This window comes from Gallus gallus, chromosome 1 (assembly GCF_016699485.2).
Source record: "Gallus gallus isolate bGalGal1 chromosome 1, bGalGal1.mat.broiler.GRCg7b, whole genome shotgun sequence".
Lineage (NCBI taxonomy): Eukaryota > Metazoa > Chordata > Aves > Galliformes > Phasianidae > Gallus > Gallus gallus.
Window position 1 is genome coordinate 48,701,008 of NC_052532.1, and position 20,268 is coordinate 48,721,275.

General features: G+C 46.8%; 1 protein-coding gene across 2 annotated transcripts in view; it reads right to left on the minus strand.

Moving 5' to 3' along the window:
• GRIN2B (glutamate ionotropic receptor NMDA type subunit 2B) overlaps nucleotides 1–10,905 on the minus strand; it is a 214,578-nt gene extending 203,673 nt beyond the window's left edge. Inside the window, exons 1-2 of one of the 2 annotated variants that reach the window (XM_040668418.2) lie at nucleotides 10,873–10,905; nucleotides 9,616–10,073 (exon numbers count right to left, since the gene is read on the minus strand). The gene's annotated coding sequence lies outside the window, so the exon portion shown is untranslated. Of the gene's footprint in view, nucleotides 1–9,615; nucleotides 10,074–10,155; nucleotides 10,497–10,872 lie in introns of those variants that run through there. The other variant, XM_046914933.1, reaches the window with a different exon arrangement.
• Between the last annotated feature and the right edge of the window lie 9,363 nt (nucleotides 10,906–20,268).

Here is a 20,268-nt window from a genome sequence, read left to right on the forward strand (position 1 = left end):
TGATCTCCTATCGTGTCCCTCCTAGTTTCTGATATATATGTATATATTTATATATATATATAGAGAGAGAGAGAGATAGAGAGAGAGAGAGACATCAATGCATTGCACAGAGTTGCTCAAGTCAGATGCCTGCTGTGGGCACACAGCTCCTGCTTCAGAGCGTGCTGAGGCACAGGCATTCGGCTCCTGCTAAGTTCTCCGGTCTCTGTGGTTCAAAGAGCCTTTTAGCCCCATTGCTTTCCATTGAAATCATTCAAATTAAAAGGGGATGAAGCATGAGTCTTAACAGTTCTCTCTGAATCCCTGGTTTGAAAGTTCACAAAACTTCCAAACCAGAGATTCAGAGAGCCTTCTGTGAGAGTCACTGTCTTTCAAAGCAGCCATCCCACAGCTATCTTATTTTTCTAAGCTACTTAGCTTTTATCTCCTCCTGTTTAGCACACGGGCCCTCCATCACATAATGAAACGATCATAATGTCGTTTCCAAGATCCCATTTATGCTTCTGTGGCATTTACCACTTTGCTACTTCCAGAAGGAGATTTAAAAGCTTCCTCCTAGCGTACTTGAATATGTGGTACCTCAGATCACATCCAAGCTGCTTTTATACTTCAACTTTCAAGGTTTCAGGACACTAACTTTGCAATTTTGATTATACATGTGGGTCACTCCAAAAGTAACGCCTCCTATTTATTTCCATGGAAACTACACCAGTTACAAAGAGCACAGTAACACTATTTGATACAGCAAATTCTCAGCTACAGAACAGTATTTTTCAACACAGGCACCACCATTAGCTATGCTTTTTCACCAACAATGCACGAGAGCCTGCATGACACACTCATAAAAATCAGCACCAGTAGAGGTGACCCACTGTCATCACTGCTGAAATGCACCATCCACCACCACACTATGCAACATCCGCTATTTGGTCTCCATAAACATTTGGTGAGTGTCAATGAATGCCAGCGAGTGCCATTTTTTCCACATGGAGTGACTCAGCGACAAAGCTTTGCTTCATGCATGCTTCCATGTCAGACGCCATTTTGTCAGAATGCCCCTCTGCTGCCATCTGTCACACTGTAACAAAATGTAATGGGATATTTCAGGGAGGTTAGACCTCTACTACCAACCTCACCATCACCTGCCTCTGACACTGTGGGCCAACATCACAAAATAGAAGGCATTAGTTTTCCAGCAGGTCCTCAGCTAATATTTGCTTCTTCAGTAATAAATTTGAGGAAAATTTCAAGGTGCACCGAAAATGTGAAGCACTGGAGAGGAGAGACAAAGAGAACAGATTATGTCATCCTGTCGCTTTCATTAGCCTCTCCCTTGGGGATTGTCAGGCTCTGATGTTTCAGCCTGACTCTGCTGAAACACGTCTGACATGAGGGAATCTCCCCTGAGATGCTCAGGCCACTGACTACAGCAGGCAGTGACACCAGAGAAATACAGAGGAGAGGGAGGGGCGCAGGGATGTACAAATCCTTCCTCTATGCTTCCCAAGCAAGTGTATGCTTAAGTGCAAGTAGCTGCGAGCTAGTGCACTGTTGCACGTTTCCTTTGCCACAATGCACTTCAAATGCATTTATTATCAGAGTTCAGTGATGAAAATTCACCAGCAAACCAGTCGCATACATTTAATCAATATCCTACGTTACCTGGCACAAAGACATGCAAAGCAGCAACCCTTTCTCCATCCTCCTCCTGGAGCAGCTGTCAGCATACCTACTCCCTTCCACACATCAATGGAGCCACCCTTCTCACCACTCTGACTTCAAAAGCATCTGACCCCAGACACCGAAGATCCAGGATTATCCTCAGAATCAGAGCCAGCTTTAGGCTCCTAGAAGATCTTCCACCATCCACTTCCAGGACCTTATTCCCAGCACGAGATGCTTGTGCAGCAGAGGTCCCGTACAACAGAGGGAAACACAATCCTTTGTCATAGGAGACCACAACAGCAGATTTTGATATTTACCTCTTACCCGTATCCACTGTATCCTGCTCATGGCCAACAGCTGGAGGCAATACACAGTCACAGCTGCCTCCGGATATCATTAGGCTATTATGTCTATCAGCTGAAAACAATTTGCTGTTTATTAGGCAATCAGCTGTGATGTAGGACATGGCAGTTGTGCTAGTAAATTATCAGCAGGTTCATGACACAAAACCTTATCTGTCTCATTTGGCTCCTAGAAATCATCTCATCTTCTGGTCTGTTTAGAAATACTGAATTTCTAATTTTCGTATTGGTTGCCATTTGCAAAATCCTCCAAATTCTTCAGAGGTCATGCTTGACAAGAAATAATAAATACATCCATAAGAAAGAGCTGTGTATTCTAGTTTCTCAACAGTGCATGGCAACCCTACCAAAGAGATTAGAAAAAGAGATGAAAAATAAAACGTTCAATCCGAGTATAATAAAAAAGACAGTTCAACATGTCATTTCTTCCATCTGAGTTTGAGCTTGTCCTAGGTACCAATACAGAAAAAAGTTATGGACTTGATGCTCTGCTTAAAAAAAAAAAAGGGGGGGGGGTGGGTTCTGTACCTCATTACCCCTTTCCACTGATGTGCAGTAGGTTATGAACTGGAATAGGCTTAAGGTCATATAGCACAGTTCTCCAGTGTTGGCCAAATTCACAGTCTCAAAACAGCACCTTCAGCCTTCTCAACTACCTGCAAGACGATCTCTAATGATTCAAAGTGAGGAGACCACTCCCTGAACCTATTAATAAAACCTTCCATTCAAACTCCAACTCTACACAGGTAGTTTCTCCAACTCAGAGCGTAGAGAGACACAGCTGTGGAGAACAGCTTGAATGAAGTGATGATTCTCAGAAACCACTATGCTTACAGATCCCCAGATTCTTAAATTATCCTCCAGAAGCAGTAAAAGTGATGAGGATGAGGCACCTTTAAACTGTAGCTCATTTTGCAAGACAAAAGAATATAATGAAATGGTATGTGTTTTCATGTTCTTCAGCATGCTGTAACATACAACACCTCCCCTTGCAGTATCTGGTTTGGGCACATGACATATTCAGATACTGTGCTGGTGTAAAAACTTGAAAGCAATGGCTACAGATGGGTGAAGTTTCCTACTGAAAGGGACGCAATCTCAGTCTAGAAGAGCCCATATTATTGCAGGATTCAAGGATTGTACCTGCAAGTGCTAAAACATCACTTACACAGAACACGTTTGTAAGTCCGTCCTGCAAAGACTTCTATCCTGGAGTTCTAGTTCTTCCCCAAGTCAGGACATGCTATCGCAAGATACCAGAGATTTGGAAAACTGGACCTCTTTAGGGAGTTTCTGTTTCACACTCCGAGCAGAGCTCAAGCCATGGCACCATTCAACACCATTATACAGACTCCTACATGTACCAAATGAGATTTAAAGCAATGGGGCTAGATCCAATCACGTGGGGAACATTTCCACAAATTGGACTGTCGGTCCCTGTCTTCTGCACTCTAAACAGATTGACCTCATTAACTTTCTTCTAAAGTTGCTTGGTTAGGCACGCAAATATTATGATCTATAGTTCACCTGAGGCAGGCTTTATTAGATACAAACCTGATATTTCAGCATCTACATCCAGCTTTAAATAGCTTCAGTCAGAGCCATCCTGCCACATTTATCAGCATCTTCCGCTATCACCTAAACCATTCTTGCAGTAAACATTTAATTTGATGTTTAATCTCTATTCTCTCTGCTTCATCTTATATTCATTTATTTCTCAATCTATCCTCAGTGACTAATGAGAATAATTGGCCCCTGTCCTCTTTCTGTAATGGTCTTTTATGTATATGCAGACAGTTAGGCATCCACCCACAGCTGTTTTTTCTCCAGGCCTGAGGCTCTTCCAACTTTTCTTTACCCGTCTTCTTTTCTCTGATCTGCGATCGTTGCCTTTGTTCACTCCCCCACACCCTCCCAAGTCCTTCCCTCTCTCAGAAGTGCAGCCCCCATACAGAATGCAGTTATCTAAGTGAGGCTTAACCACATCTCTAACTAGACATTAGACATTATTTCACTATTTTGTACTAATGATTGCATACAAAGCTCATGCATGGGCTGAGGAGAAGGTTCAGTGGAGGATGGCAGTAAGTGGAGTGATTCATTTTTTGATTGGTGGTTCAAATGAATGCTAGGAGTACATTAAGCATGAACTGTTTCCCTCTCACAACTAGACAGCCTCTATCACTTTTGGCTGTGTGTAGCTGACTGCTACTTTCAGAGGTGTCTCTTATGTTCACCACCTGGAGAATCAATTGGACGCAAGGTCTTGTGTGCCTAACATGCCAGGGATGAGTAAGAACAACAGAACATTAGCTTATGGCTTATCCAGGTCAGATAAACTGATGGAGCCCCATGCCTGTTTTAGTGGCAGTCAGGAAGGACATGCCACCAAACACACCATGAAGATCATATTCTCATTTTTCCCTTTAAAGTGATTCTTCCCTGTAGGTGTTTAAGCACAATCACACATACAGTGATATTAGTGACACTGTATGTGCTCTGGGAATAGAGAAGCATCCTCAATATTCACAGCTGGAAACCCAGCACTTCACCTCGGCCACACTCAGCAGCTCTTTGCAGTTTTGAACCTTTCTTGAGCATGAGGATAGAGAATAAGGAGTGAACGCTGCAGACGTCTCAACATCATATCCCTTCATCTTAAGCCAGTAACTACACTCTCATTCATAATTTCTCCTTTTTTCTTTTTTGCCACAAGTTTAATCAATCCATATGTATTTTTTTGCTCCAAAACACAGTCTTTGATTGTGTGAGAAAGGAGATTGATCCATCCAGCATACCTTATCTCACAATCTCCAAATACCCCCTGTGCTAGGAAGCACTGGCTGGCCATGAGTTCCAGAGAACACTCCCTTCCGCTCTCTCCTGTCTTAGTAGCCCCGAGTACAGAGAAAGTAGTATTTTTATTCCTCACACGTTAAGCACATATAGAGCATAAATTAGTGAAACCAAAGCCAGTCTCTCCTGCTCAGTGCTTTCTCTCCTGCTTCTACAAAAACCAAATGCTAAACAAAGAGCAGAATAGCCTTGAGAGATCCAAATTAGCCATGGTTTGAATTGACTTGATGACAGGCACTGCCTAGTGTCACACCTTGGTTTCAGAGCCCACAGGGATGCATTTTTCTCTGTAGGTGACCTAAGGCACATGGACACACTCTTGGTCGACTTTTACACACACCCATTCACATGCCAATACACAGCTCTAGCGGGGAGCCAGCGGGTTGTACCTCATGGCAGCCATGAGCTCTTTAACTATAAGGGGTGGGTTGGTTTAGATTGTTTGGTGGTGTTTTTTTTCCCCCCGAAACAAAAACATAGTTGAGGCATTTAGCCCATCCAGGTCCTGACTCCCAGTTAGCACCACGCCACTGAATTTTCCAGAATAAGTGCCAATCCATACCCGCCCAGAACCTACTCTCCAGTCTTCTGATGTGCAGAGGAGCAAGGCAGATGCACTAGAGGGGTGCTGGAGTCCCCTTGGTGGTTGGAGAAATTATCTTTGACGTTCCCATAGTGACGCACTTAGCTGAAGCAGGAACACAAGAGGAAGGAAGAAAGTAATGATTGCAGGACGACCATGCTTAGCTTTAAGTCTCTTATTTTCCTCTAGTTCTTCTACATACGTCACCACTGCTGTCACCAAACTGCTTCATCTTACCCAGGGCAGTAGCTAGGTCTGTCTGACTGCAGCGAAGCCACTACTTGAGAGAGTTGTTTTCATGATGAAATCTTGTGGATGGGTGGGTAGGGGACAGGTCAGAGTAACAGCAGATAATACTATCCATGTTTCACCCATCCACTGCCTGCTTTTCTATCTCAAGTATAAGCTTGATATCGAGATAGAAAATATCTCAATATATATCTCATAGGTGGATCACAGGAGAGTCAGGCAATCCTGGAGCCCAGGTGTCAGACAGAGGGGACGCTACCAGCATCCCACTGTATAACGTCCAGTACGCAGAGCCATCTCTTCTATTAACTGATCCATTTGTGATAAATTGAGTTCAACGTGTGAAGGCACTTTTTGGTGTAAGCCTCAATGATCCTTACGCGTCTCTTCCAACTCGGGATATTCTATCCTATATGCTCCAGCTACAAGATGACTTCTATGCTGCCCACCACACCATGCTGAGAAAGGGAGTATGGGCAGAGTGGGGCTCTGGCATCCCTGAAGTTCACGTAGGTTGAACCTCTAGAGAACAGCCCTCAGACTGGATCATCTCACAGGCAGCTTTTGTGCATCTTAAGGACTAAAAGATGGCAGGAGGGAATAGAGCCCATTGCAGAGGCAAACAGTGCTGTCTATACAGTTCTCTCATCTTCTGCCAGCTTGGGGGTTATAAGAGAACAGTACTTGGAATCAAATCCAGACCTCCCACATGTTACTGCAGAGACAACAAATGCTAAAGCACCAAATCCTGGTGCCAGCCCAGGTAGTGAGTGTCCAGCATGGGAGTCCAAGCACACTTCCATGCGCTAACGCAGAAAGGCTCCAGCACTGGAACTGGCATCTACCTGCCCTCCTTCAAACTAAGCATGAGGAATAAGCCCACCTCAGCTCCAGCAGCAGATGAAATACGAAACTGAACACTGCAACTTTCTCCCTCTGTAGGCAAGAGGTTGGGCATTGGACGCTGGTTTGTTGGTTGATAAGAGTTTTATATAGAGGCCACTGATAATCCAAAATGAGCATGAAACAGATCAAAGAGCAGATGAGGATGAAGAATTAGGATTTTTATCCCTTCTCTGCATTTTCCATCTTTATGATGCTCTTGCATGTGCAGACACAATGCAAAACCCAGCCATCAATACAGGTATCCCAAAAATACTGCCCAGAGGAGGACGGCAGGGACTGCTCCTGACACCTTCCTTTGCCCAGCTGTAGTTTCACTGACAAAGGGATCACAAGAGGCACCAAGATCCAAGCATGCTGAGATGGGCTGGTGTGCATCACCAGGGCACAGCCCAGCATCCCCAGGAAGAGGAGCAGGAGCTCTGGCCGTGCTTCTTTCCTTCTCCCTGTTGAAATTCACCTCCGCCCACCAAGGCAGAGCTGAGCGAAAGCTGAAGCGGGTCTCCTCACCCCATGCTGTGTGTCCATTCCACCCTCTGCCAATCCCCTGACACCCATGCCCGGTACTGGGAGACATGCTAGCGCACACTGGGACTAGAGAGAACCAGGAGATGTGGAGGCAGAAAGAACTGCTGCTGCTTTGAGGGGGGGGGGGGCGTGGGCGAGCATTTGCAAATTGCCCATACCCACACATACAGAGCACCTCACACCTACGCATGACGGCTGCGCTCCTGGGAACTGCAGCTGGGGCACACCAGGTCACCTCGCATCCCTAGGGATTGAACAGTGGGGCAGCACTGAGAACCTAAGAGCTTGAGGTGCTGCGTACCCAGTCCCTCCTGTGCGCCCAAAAGGGAAACAGCCACCTCCATGCAATGCTTGCACTCCCCTGGAGGTGGCTATGCTTGGCGGTGTGAGGCAACAGCAGAGGGTGCCGCCTTTTGCCCATGCTGAAGCTTGCACGGAAAATGAGGAAAAAAATCCTAAGCGAAAGTAGCAGCAAGATTGACTGAGAGGTAAATGGGGGTGAGGATGTGGGCCCACATTTCCTGCCCCCATGAGCAGCAGAGCAATAAGAGCCTTCTCCAACACTACCTGCATTCAAATCTGGACCAGGTCACATCTGGGAAGTGCCATGGTGTAATATATGGGACCTACCTGGGCCCAGTGCCTTCAGGCAGAGCTGGCATCAGGCAGTGGCAGGCATCCAGCACCCCACAGCCCAGCCCAGCAACCTGCCCCGCCAACCACCCTGGAGAGCAGGGGATACCCAGCATCTGCCCTCCCCTTTCCTGGCCCTGCTCACTGAGGAATGGGGATGCATCCCCCTCCACCCTCAGGGCTTGTGCTTTTAGAGGCTGTCATGGGGAAATAAGACCTGAGCAAGGTGGACAGCGCTGGGGTCCTGGGAGTATCCAGCAACAGGCACAAGATGCAGGGCCTGAGAAATCCCTCCTAGAAGTGGGAGAAAGGCTCCCATGCACTCTCCTCTCCCCATGCAGGTAAACTTTCTACTCCCACTTGCGGAGGGAGAGGGAGGGAGCTCTCTGGCAGGGAGGATCCAGGCGCGGATAAACCCTGGGAAGCCTTGGATATTTATAGAAGCACAGTCAGAATATGGCAGGGAAGGTGGCTGTCAGCCCCTCCACACAGAACTGCTTTTCATTTTTAACAATAGCCCAGCAAAAGCCCTCCAAAATGAAAAAACAAGCCACTGGAAGGACCAAGGCGAGTGAGAACGCTCTGGGTGCCATGGGGCTGGGCCCCCCCTCCCGAGCTCATCCACAGCAGCAAGGCTGCAGGGGGTTGCAGGATACAGCCCCTTCCCTCATCCTGCTCCTCCTGCTGCGAGCCTCCCCCGCCCACTGAAGGCCTCTGGATTTGGTGTAGGGTGCCAAGCAGAAGGAGGGTTGTGGGGAGCCCACACCGGGGCCAAGGGTGAGGATCATTGGGGGGGAAGGAGGAAAGCTCAGCCCCATCACCCCTTCTCTAACCTGTCGTGAGCGCGTGCAGCCCCACGCATGCTGCTCAAAGCTTAAAATAGACCCAACACGCTCAGCACCTCTCAGCCGGCGCTCTCAGCGGGGCGCGGCACAGCGGCTGCATGCACCGCACCCCCCCGGCGCTCTGCTCCCTTTGTCTTGCCACCATCTTATGGAAAAGCTCACATGGCATGCTATGTTCGGGATGCATTGGTGGCTGGATGCACAATAGCCATTTTGCAAGCCCCGCCGAGCAGGCTGGGGAGGGGGCTGCCCACAGCAGGGGGGGGGGAGGGATGCGGTGAATCGATTAAAACACGTGAAGTTGCCCAAATACGTTGCCTCGTAGATTCAGGTGAAGACTCCTGACGTGCTCGGACTTAAAATAGCCCTCCCTCCACCTCCACGCGAGCAGCCGCACTCGCCCAGCGCTGGGCGGGCTCCTGCCGCGGTGCTGAGGCGGCCCCCAGCCCCGCATTAGGCCGCTCACGATGGAGAGGCCAGAGTGGGTCTGGAGTAATGCAGCACCCATCTGATAACGAGCACGTTTCTATCTACCATTGTTCCTAAGGAGCTCATTTTCACATCGCGGCATGACACGGAGCTGTTGGACCAACGGAAAAAAAGAGCCAATGTGCAGATGGATGGATGGGAATAACTGTCATTTCCCCCCTTTGCCAAAACCACGTTATTTCTCCCATAATCTGCATCCCAACTACACAACCCCCCACCCCAAAAAAAAAAAAATTCCTAAGGGACTTTCCCCCCTCCCAGCCCCCATTCACATTCACAGCATGTAACTGGGAGCATCCCTACCGCCTTCCCTGCATCTCCCATCCGAGGAGCCAAGGGGGAATCAACATGTCTGGTGAACATTGCCTCCTTTCTGAGCTCTATCTGGTTCTGCAAGCAGCAGCCCCGAGCCTTTTGTTCTACCGCGAGTGGTCTTCCCTGAGCATGGCTGCGTGCAGAAAGCAGGCTGCCACCAGGAACGCACCATCAGGAAATTCCCTACCTCGGTTTGTAGAAGCAGAACCTCTAGACGGACGGATCAAGGGAGAGAGCATGTTGGGAATGTCCAGGCTCCTCTTCTTGCTTGCATATCCACATAAGAAGAATAAGGGTCGGGGGAGGGGGGGGGGCAAAAGTTGGGGAACAAGTTAAAAAAAATCCTATTTGGCTGTAAAAAAAAACAACAAACAGAGGATTCTTGGTGGCAATCTTGCGTCTTGAAGCGGTGCAAATTCAAAAGCTGGAGAGCATCACTTCAGAGGAGATTCAGCGCGAGCTGTGAGGATCGTCAAATGCAGGTTCCAGAGTAAGCATTCCTTTTGCCTTTTAGTGATTATTCTTACGATTATTTTCTCTCCTCTTCTCTCTCCCGGAGCCCTAGTGGAGGAGGTTGTGTTGAAAGCAACTGGAGGTCGGTGCCGTTCTTCTGTGAAGCATGATTATCCTCAAAGCGTCCCCTTCCTGAAGGGAAAAACGAGCATCAATTCGCTATCAGAGGGGTCTGAAGGGGATAAAAACCGCTCCCCGACAAAGACATTCATACATTGAGAAGAAAGGGAAGCAAAACGCATTTCCCAACGGCGCACACAAGTGGAATCAGGAAAAAAAAAATCAAAAATAATAAAAAAAAAACAGCTGGCACGAGTCTATAAATAATTCAGCTACGGGCTGACTACACCATCCCCGGAATAGGCATGCATACGAGACGGGAAAGCGAGCGCGATGTGAATCGCAGCGAGCGAACGCGCCCCCCGCTCGGCGCGGCCCCCTCCCCACGCACGCACAGCATCGCGCCCACCCCCAGGCCCAGCCCCCGGAGGGCCGTGCCCACCTCTCTGCAGTGCTGCCGGCCCCGCTGCCCGCCTCAATGGGCACACGCGCTGTGACGGGGGGCCGCTTCACCTGCAACGTGGCCGGATCGCTCTACGCCCCTCACCCCCATCCCCCTCCCAACACACACACACACACACACACACACAGACACACGCATCGTCGTCCCCCCCACCCCGGGAATGCATCCATTGGTTCTTTAGGGGTTGGGTTTCTTTTTTTCCATGTTGGGGGGGGGGGGGAGTGGGTTACTGGGGGCGTACCCCCAATTCCACCTCCAGCATACACGGACAGGTTTATAGCTCTGCAGGCATTTATTTAATGAACTCGCAGGTGTATTGTGTTGGCTTTCGCCCCCCCCCCCCCCCCCCCCCCCTTTCCCCTCCCATCATACTTCCAGCTGTCATAAAGCACAGACCCACATACATACCGGTAAATCCTTCTCCAAGCACCGGGCTGCTCTGAGCAGCTACTGCCCCCCTCTCTCCCTGCAAGGCTGAGCCGCCTCAGACATGCCCAACTTCTGCCTCTCCTCCGGTACTGCCAGGGTAGGAGATACGGGGCGGGGAGGGGGAAGCGTGCAGAGCATCACTCTAAAATATATTTTAAAAAAAATCCTCTGCAACATAAAAGCTTCTCCGGAGGTGAAGAAAGCAGAAAGGCAAACTCATAAATCAGCTTAATAAGAATAAAATACACACACGGAAAATGGTGGGGAGGGGGGGGAATAGAAAAAAAGAAACCACGGCTTGGGCAGAAAAGGAGGAAGAGGAGGAGGAAAGAGGGAGAGGGAAGGAGAGATGAACCCCTCCCCGCCGTCCGGGGGAGGACTCAGCCTCCGACGCCCAACGGGGGCGAAGGGAGAGCCCGGGCGTGGGGCAGAGGTGCGGGATGCGGAGCCGGGGCTGAGCCTCGCGGCTCCGTGGGTGCGGCGCCGGGGGCAGCGCTCCGCGTGGTTGGAAGAGAGCGAGGAAAGGAATGCTAAAAATAAATAAATAAAATATTAACAGTAACCATAAAATAGTAATAATAAGAAGAAAGGAACAGGCGCCCTGCCAGCAGGCAAGCAGAGGAATTGGATCTGAACGAGAAGAAAGGAGAGCCGAGATAACGCTAATATCCAAATTGGATACTCCACAATTAAGCCCAGTGCTTTAATTGCTATTCTCGGAGCCCCCTGGAAGCTAAGCAATACGAAATCAGTCTGAACAGAACGCAAAGTGCACTTGCAAACATCTCCCTTCTGCACTGCCCTGCCCGCCCGTGGGTGGCTCTGCCTGCGCTCCCCTGGGTGTCCCCAGCCCCCCCCCTTCCCCCCTTCAGCAGGGCTCCATGGCCGAGGCTCTCTACCTGTCCCTACCACAGACAGGCTCAGCTCTGAGCACCCAGGCAGAGCAGAGTGCACCCAGTTGCCCTGCACAGCTCTGCAGTGCAGCCCTGGGAAGTTAGTCCCAAAGAAGGGCAAGCTAGGATGGATAATAAAACAGAGCCCTTCCACACAGGCATACCAAGGGCACCCTTTAGGGCATAAAGTCATCCAAGTGTCACAAAGACCCATCCTGCTACTGGCTGTGTATAACGTTTGGACTGGCTCAGCCAGACCTTGGTCATCTAGAGACAAGAGCAATGGGAAAAGCCCTCCCTACACTGCCCTGACAGCTATACCTCAAGAAAGCAAAGCCCAGGTCCAACACCACGTGCTCTGCCTCAGTGCTGATCCAGGCTGTGTTGTCTCTCCTTTGCAGCTCCCTCAGTAAAAGCATCGTTCCCAGAAAACACATAGAATGGCTTAGGATGGAAGCAACCTTACAGCCCATCTAGTTCCTGTCCCTTTGCAATGGGAGATCAAACTGCGCAGGGCCCCATCCAACCTGGCCTCGAACCTCCAGGGATGGGGCACCCACAGCTTCTACCCACCTATGCAGGCTCTGTGTCAGGAGTGGTGAGAAGGTACCTCTGAAGAGACGAGCAAGGACAGCTGGATCCCACATGCTGAAGAGCCGCTTTCAAATGAGCAGCCAAGCACTCTAACTCAATTCCAGTCCTTAGTCACAGGTATATCTGCAAGGCAACATGAGAATAAGTCAAAAATCCACACTGATATGACAAAGGTTCCTGAGAAAGACCACCTGAATGCACCACAGCATTTTCCAGCTCCAGGGTCCTCAAATTCCATCCACATGGTTCACATAGGCTTTGTTGTTTTGCAGAGAGGTTATGTATGGCAATACAGATGCCCTGGAGCATATACAAAGAAGAGCAATAAAGCTGTGAGGGGTCTGGAGCACAAGTCTTACGGCGAGTGGATGAGGTACCCTTTTCTTCCAGGTAACAGCGACAGGACAAGAGGTGATGGCCTCAAGTTGTGCCAGGGAGGTTCAGGTTGGATATTAGGCAAACCTTATTCTCCAAAAGAGTGGTGCTGCAGTGCACAGGCTGCCCAGGGAGGTGGTGGTGTTACCATCCCTGGAGGTGTTTAAGAAACCTGTGGGTGTGGCACTGAGGGACATGGTTAGTGGGCATGGTGGGGATGGGCTGACAGTTGGACTAGATAGTCTTAGAAGTCTTTTCCACCTTTAACAATGCATATAGCAATACACCATCTGGAGCTTGCATGAGTTGTTGTGTCCATGTGCAGTGGGTGTGCAATGGAGTCTTCCACGTAGCCACAGCGACCACATGCAATAGCAATATATGCTTGAGCTCCTTGCTAAAAACATACACCAAGATCTTAATTTTGACAGCCAGGATCTTCTAGAGTGTGCTGGTAAGGTTTGTTCTGTTCAAAAGATTTTCCAAACATATTTAGGCATGCTTAAAAAAAGTGACTATGATCTTTTTCATTCTAACTTCAGTTTAAAAAAAAAATGGAAGACATATTAGCCACAGCCTGAAGTAATCTGAAATTATCTCAACAGTTGGAGGAAAGAAATGTAGAGTGATGCTTGCATACAGAAGCTGCTAATAGCTGAAGAGATTAGTCATTTGACTTCCCATTTCTTCCACTGATAATAGTAATGATACAAGAATAGCAGAGGGGATTTGGCCAAAGGATGTCTTTCCTTTCCTCTATGGCAAGAAGGGATAAGCCAGAACTGTGCAGGTCCTCCTGCATTCTTCCGGATCAAACAAGAGAAGGAGCTTGACAGAAATGAGAGGGAACAGTTTTCATGCAGCTCATTCCTTAGAAACACAAAATGGAGGGTTAAGAAGTATCTTAGGAACAATTTCTGAAAAGGGACCTGTCAATCACAAGAGAACAGCTGCAATTATTTTCAGCAAGTCAGCAATATTTAAGATTATCTTTCCCTGTAACATTAAGAAGAGGGAATTAATCAACTGTAAGTTCTCTTGCTACAACAACGCAACTTCATAATTGCATGCTGTGCCTGTGTTCCGTTCCCTTTTAAGGGTAAGGATAGTTGCCTTTCTGCTTAAAGGATGTATTCATTACATATCAGGTCCACGTTCCCTATAAAAGGTTATAAGGGCTCTGGGCATCTGATCTGGAAGGTGGTCAGCTCCTTCCCTACCCAAAGAAACCAGGCTCACCTACACATTTGGAATTGGCCACACAAAACTGACAGCTGCTTCAGAGCACATTCTCCTAGAGATTCTACACAGCAACTAAATCCCAAATTACTTTCACATTAAGATATAATATTTATTATAAGTAATGGGTGTGGAGGTAGGAGGCACATAGAAATTACTACAGAATTTCCAGCAGCATAGTACGATGACACAGTTTACTCTCACTAGCTGGGGCTGACTTTATTTTTTCTCCAATCAACTAAGATGAATGAACCACATAAAATGAAACAAATAGCATCCCTGATGGGAAATTGGTTTTTCAAACATCTCTTCAATTCAGAAACACTTAAATGTTATTCGTAAGAGGAATTGAGGAATTTATTTTAAATGTGTCCATGTTTACTATAAATTAAGTGCCATATTATACTTGTCCTGCCAAAGATAAAAGAATGTGATAAAGGATGCAAGTTCTTATATCAAAAGCAGCTGGGGCTGGATGTGGCAGTGACATAGCTGGGGAGGATGCAGAGCAGCAGAGCCACTGTGCCCCCATAGGGCAGCATCTGCCACCCCTGACAGCAAACAAAGTACCTACACAATGTTTAACCCTCAGTAAATGTCCTCCCAACCTCATAAAACCAGAGGCTGCTTCTAGTGCAGTACCTACTAAGGTAGACTGGGATCTGCAGCAAAGGGAAGATGGGAAATTCATGAGTTATCTGCACAAGAACAGATCTAGTGATATCAATGTCAGGAAAAGACATGTCCATACAGAGCAGTGCCCCTTGGTGAGGGGTCTGGAGCACAAATCTTATGAGGAGTGGCTGAGGGAACTGAGATTGTTCAGTCTGGAGAAGAGGAGGCTCAGAGGAAGCCTCATTGCACTCTACAACTTCCTGAAGGGAGGTTGTGATGAGGAGGGGTTTGGCCTCTTCTCCCAAGCAACAAACAGAACCCGAGGAAATGGCCACAAGTTGTGCCAGAGGAGGTTTAGATTAGACATAAGGAAAAACTTTTTCCTCTCAGAGAATGGCCTGCCCAGGGAGGTGGTGGAGTTGCTGTCCCTGGTAGCGCTCAAGAGGCATCTGGATGAAGAGCTACAAGATATGGTTTAGTGGCTTGTGGTAGCAAGGGTAATGGAGGACAGTTGGACTAGATGATCTTGTAGGTCCTTTCCAACCCTGTGATTCTATGATTCTGTGATTATAATCAACGAAATGGATCAGTTGCTCTGAAGAATCCACTATAAGAAGGTTTTTCATAAGACTCCTTTGAATGTTTGCCCCAGAGCATGGTAACCAAGGCTTCAGCTGCTTTTATGCAGTGCTCTGTGCCCTGTTCCATGCAGACAGCCAGGTTCTAAAGTGGCAAATTAAATCCCTACCTGTGTCCCAGACCTTCCCTCTATCCAAACAGAAAAGACACTGTGGCAAGCCCTACTGTTCAGGTTCTGAGCCTATGACATTTGTGGAAGATCACCCTAACAATGGCTACACAGAGCCACAAATAAGGATGCTATCAGAGATCAGTTCTATCAGATAATTAAAGGGAAAGCAAAGAAACTAGAGTCTGACAGCGTCACAAGTGCCTGGCTGAAAGACTGGGCTGAGATTTGTTGCAGAACCTTTCCTCTTTTCTTCCACACGTAGCTCAGGACCAAGAGATGCTAGAGCACAACTGAACCTGGAACCACTGGAAGGGGTTCTGGTCTGTCTGCTGCAAAAACACCTGGACACAAGAAGACCACTGGTCTTGTTTGCAGCCTCAGAGGACGCTCAGGTGGCCAGCAGCCCTGCAGAACAGAATAGTGATCACTGCTGCATTTGCTTTGAAGTGATACACATGTTCTCTCAGCTGTCGTACTAGGACATCATTTTACATCGCAGTAATTGCAGCATCTCCCACTGCCTCTGCCACGTCCTGTCTGTCCCCAGAAATCCTACATAACTAGGGGACTGGTTTTTTGTCACAGAGAATCAAAAGAGTGTGAAGTAGATGAAAGAAGAAATAGCTTTCGCTGTGTTTTTATAGGCTTGTTTTACTCTTGAGTACAGAATGCCAGGCTCACCAAAATTGGTTTTCCTAGATGGTCATTTATACATGAAATACATACACATTAAACAAAGAAACGGTGGAGTTCTTTCTTTCAAATGGAAATGTGTTATTTTTAAACTGCAAAGCATACACAAGATTCCAGACTGACACTGTCATCTTTTTTTAAGTGATATGTGGCTCCTCTACCTATAGTTCATACAGACTGAAGAACCTATCTGTCAACAGCCACCATGTCTAGTAACTACTAATTATCAGAAGCTGCAAAGTACATCAACAAGGCACTGTACAAACATTATCCATATATGCCACCCCTTTTCGCGTGCCATTCAGAAGCACGGGGGAAAGTTGAAACACTGCCTCACACAGGCCTGAGAAAGCCACCTTTCTCCTCTGCCTCTAGGGTGCAAAGATCATTCCAGTGGCTGGAGATTTTGTTCTACCTCGTTAGTCTTAACAAGGCATGGTTTTTTGATACACTTCAATGAATGGGAAACCATAGCCCTCCAGGAAATCATCTTCATCCTGTTCCAACCTTACCAAAACAAACATATATCTATTTTCTTTTCTCAAATAAATGAATCAGCTTTCTGCTCAGTGAAAACCTTATTGGTTCTCTCCAGTTTGAAGTGATGACACCCTTTCTTCTCTTCACTGAAGGAGCTGCAAAATGGATTAGGTTGATTGCCTTCATGGTTTAAAGGAAACTGGAAAACTGCTTTCAAGAAGAGATAAGATGTAGCTTTTGCCAGCTTATCACGATGGAAAGCTCAAAAAGACTCTCTTCAAGGAAATGCCTGCATTCACCTGTTCTCCTCACAGGGTGTACAGCAGCTAAGAAAGTCACCTGTATGTCTGAAAGCCGTCTCCATTGTTCTAGCACAGGATCCATCAGAGCATTCAAAACTAAATTAAAATCCCAAGGAGGAATAGGGGATTTAATTCTAGGATTAAGCTTTGAAGTTGCTCCTAGGAAATAAATTTTTATTGGATGAGAACCAACACACCAATTATCTAGTTTACTACTCATGCTACTGAGAGCTGCTGCACATACCCTGAGGGATTGGATACCACAGCTCTACCTAGCCAGTCTTGCCTTTAACACAACATTCGCATAAAGGCAAAAGCTCAGCCAGTTGCATTCCAAGATACTTAGCTTCCCAGCTCCCATTATTAACGGGGAAACTGCCCACTATAGAAATACAAAGCAGTAAGATACAGCCACTTAAACTCCCCGCTTTTCACCTTTTATCTTGCTTTCTGTGGATAATAGAATAGTTAATAACATGCCATTTCTTTGCTCTACATGTTATAGTAGGGTCAAAGTACTACAATTTCGGTGCTACCATAAATAAGCACTTCATTTTTCTTACAGAGAAGGCCTACACACTAGTTAAGTACCAGGCAAGCCCTATTCCACTGAAATGGCACCTAGGTGAAGCAGTGAGACATATCCGGCTTTTCACTTGCTGTTCCACAGATTTCTTGAAGCTACCCAGAATGCCTCACCTTCACTTATGCAGCCTATACACATGTCAAATCCATAATGCTTGTTTAATGGTACACTGCTACAGCACAAACCACCTTCCAAGGAAAGAGCAAGTGAAATGAAAAAGCTCCAAGACAGATAAAAGTGTCTGGAGCAAAGAGACATGAGAGCTAATATTTCACTCAGGCTAAATGCTAACAGTTAATCAGTGCTATTATAAACTCACTCAGAACACTAAGTTACCATGGGTAAAAAAAATAAATCCTTCTCTCTGAAAAATATGCATGTGTCACCCTTGAGGCAAAAGCTGGCAGCAGCAGTATACACAAGCATTTGATTTTCCTACAAGGATTGTGTTTGTTTCTTTTTTAACACCTTATGACCCTAGAAATATTGCCAAAGCATAACTTAATTTTTTCCCCTAAAACATAAAGTTCATATGTTCTGTTCAGGGTTTCCTTTCACTCTTTAAGGAAAGGAAGGGATGTATGCAAAGCAAAGATGAGACTGCATCCACCTCCCACATCCTCCTCTGTCTGCAAGACATGCCAGACCTTTTGATATAATTTAAAGCATATAGTGATGACCCAGCACCAAGAATTCAGCTAGAAGCAGCCAGACCACAAGGACTGCACATTTCCTACTTCTGTGATGAAGTTCTCATTTTAGACAAAACTCACCAAGACATAGAATATGGCAAAAAAAGAAGGCAATGACAGTGCCTTCTAGTGGAATACAAACCATACAGAACAATGGTAGATTTAATAAATAAATAAATAATAAAAATTTGCTCACCTTTTACAATAACAGCTCACAAGAAGTACAACCTCTATCCAGAAAGATGCTGCTGACACTTAAGGGAGGGTGAGGAGGGGTGGGTGGTGGATCTAGGCTCCAGGCTCCACACTCCTTCTGGTCACTCAGTTACACTGCTTGCACCTGAGCTCCCTGCATTAGCTATGCCTTTTCACCTGGTGCTCAACCATGGTTCAGCCTGTGACCTGGCAATTCCACTGCACATGGGCAGGAGTTCAGAAGATGAACAGGTATAGAGGCCACAGCTGTTTTACAGCAGCTTTGAGAATCAGATTTGACTGCCTTCTCATTGTACTCAAAGCCAGCACAATTGCTTTTGCTATTGGCAAGTGAGTAGATTCACCTTAATGGAAACGTGTCAAAGCAGAGGCATTGCACGGCCTCACCAGCCAGGCTCCCTGCTGGTGCAGCCATCCCGACAATCACTGTTATTCACGACCTCCCAGCAGACTCAGCTTTTCCCCGGAAAAGTTCAGAGTCGATAGCAGCACTAAGTCTCTCTGTCCTTCTCATTCTTCCTTCAGGTGAAGCAGATGGCATTGCAAATAATTTGCTGAGCAGGAGTGGGGGAGACATGCTAGTGAAGGAAAGTTTTGCATTGACAAGGATTCTTAACCAGTATCTGCGTGACTTTATAAAAGCAGATCCCTTTTCTTACGTAAAAATAAGGGTCTGAAAGCATTCTTTGAAACAGAAGTAACAGCAATTTCACCACTGAGCCAACAGCCTACGAGTCGGGGATGCTCCCATGGGGTCCAGGTTAGGTGCCCACTCCAGCATTTATTGTGCATTTGTATTGACCATCTAATCTAAGACCAGTGTTTTCCGTAGGTACATTTTAAAGTGAAAAATGATGTCAGTTAGAATGTAGCTGTGGTCCTGAGATAGTTCCTTGCCCAGGGCAAACAGAAGAGAAATGTTTAATGAGATAGAAAGTAGCTCTGAAAAACTCTGTGTCCGTGGTCAGCAGTGCACCAGCAGGATCAGGGTCACCTGCTCATGTGCACACATATTTTTTAGTTTTGTGAAATGAAGCAGTGGAAAAACATGTGCTAACCCAAAATATACACAAAGCAAGGACAGAGTACGTACCCCCAGCAAATGAGGTCATTGTGCTGTCCCACTATCACCACACCTTCCTGAAAAAAAAGATACCTACTCTTGGCAAATTACTTTATGCAGATGAGATGGAAACAGCTCAGGCAAAAGAAATCTAAGTGAGCCAGCTGACTCCCAGCTGACTCAATAGTTCAGCCCTCCAGCAGTAAGAAGCATTAAGATTTCTGTTAGGTTGCTCTATATTCTAAAGAAAACTGCCACCTTCTTCTCTCCTTTACTCAGATATCCCCTTACTTAGACATCTAGGAAGAGGCAATAAGCAAAATACCTCTGGTACACCTCAGCTGCCTCTTTTAATCTGCCATCAAATAGAAATGGAGAACATTAACCTCATCTGCTTTGGAACCCAACAGCCTGTTTTTGCTCTCATGTTAGGTCTGACTCAAACTCAAGCCTCAGCATCTTGACTACATACACTACACACAGACTGTCATGTTCTGCCTACTCTTTTTGCCACATAGCAGCTGTAAACCTGACCCCAAGACCATGCTTTACTTACATATAAGCTCTCTTTCACCTCCAAAATGATTATGAATTTCATAAAACAAGGCCTGGCTTCACCTGAGCAGCCTCTATCCTCCAGCAGCCTGTGAGTTTGCCCTCTCTCCCATATATTACTGCCAAGATCCAAGTGCTTGATGTGTTTATATAGCCTGGTAGCAGGGAGATGGGAAGTATGAACACACATGCACAGGTTATGCCTTTTCCTCATCCATTACCACGAACTGAATTGAGAAAAGTACACACTGTTCTATCCCTCTTCCCTCATCATCTTTAGAAAACGGCCACCCAAAGCTTCGGCCACACTCTGGCAGCTTT